Genomic DNA, 1,438 nt, shown 5'->3' with positions numbered 1-1,438 from the left:
TACACTATATAGTATATTAAATTACATTTATCCAAATAACAGTTTTTTGATGTAATATATTTTTAAATTAGGGTTAACCAGAAGTTATTGCTTTAAACATGGACGGGAGCTTTAGTATAATTTTTGTAATAATTTTTAAAGATATCACACACATATGTATGAGTGTGTGTGTGTGTGTGTGTGTGTGTGTGTGTGTGTGTGTGTAGTGGGGGGCATTGAGAGCAACATTGAATGACAGAAATACTTCTTGCAAAATTGATATCAGTTTCAGAGATTTGAGCAAATTTAGCCTTTTCTCACAGATGGGTAAATGTCTATAGTACCAGAAAAAAATTATTCAGAGATGATTTCTTGGATTTACTCATTTTTTTACGTTAAGTGGTTGTAAACAATTTATTTATGTTGAATTTTAACAAACAAATTAAGTTGAACATTATTAAACTTAATTTGTTTGTTTAAATTCAACACAAATAAATAGTTTGCATCAGTTCTGCATGCAACACTTTTTCATACCTGCAACTATTGTTACCTGTTCTCAAATATAAACATAATGACTTTTTAATCTGAAAGCAAACATTTACACGAAGTAAAACTTATTATGCAAAGTTAATTGGATTTTATTTGGTTTGAAACTTTTCTGAGTATAATGCTAGCTTTGTTTTGACGTTTTGTCAAAAGGAGGTCTTATAAATGTAAATGGTTTAATCAATTGCGTGATAACAATGTGGCTTATGTGCGATTTAAAATGTTTTATTATTATTTTAAAAATCTGTTTATATTTATGTAAAAAAAGGTATAAAACACAGTAAAACATTACTAAATATTTGTTTTATACATATTTACTTAGTAATGAAAAATTACTGATTATAAATACAATACACAGTGCTCTGCATATATAAGTACACCCATCACAAATCAATCTTTTAAATACATATTTTAATAGGAAGCTATACAATATTATATTAGTGCATATAGATTAGATTAGTCAGCACTGAAGCCAAATCTGGAGCTTATCTAACAAAATAACCTACAATAACGGTCCAAAAACTACAGCCAAATTTACATGTCATAGAAAAATATTTAATGCAAATTTAAAAATTAAGAAAAGTCAAGAGAAGTAAAAAAAATAAATAAATAAATAAAATAAATTGAAAAATGAATAAAACATTTCAACAGTTTAGTTGAAAATGTATAGGTTGTAATTTTTTGTTCAATATTTTGCTTGAATTTAATTGTATTCTCTTTCAATTTCGAAATATGTCAGGTGACCAAAATATTATTTTAATAAATGTATCTGTTTAATAAATCTGTTTAGTTTAAATGCACCAAAATACATTGCCTATTTACTGAGAAACTGAGACAAATGTTAATTTTCAATATAAGGGGTGTACTCAATTATCCTGAGCACTGTACATTTTTGTTCTAATAAAACAGCATT

The sequence above is a fragment of the Danio rerio genome, chromosome 19, assembly GCF_052040795.2.
Source record: "Danio rerio strain M-AB ecotype USA chromosome 19, GRCz13ab, whole genome shotgun sequence".
In the NCBI taxonomy this organism is placed as follows: domain Eukaryota; kingdom Metazoa; phylum Chordata; class Actinopteri; order Cypriniformes; family Danionidae; genus Danio; species Danio rerio.
Note: the sequence above shows the minus strand (reverse complement) of the source record.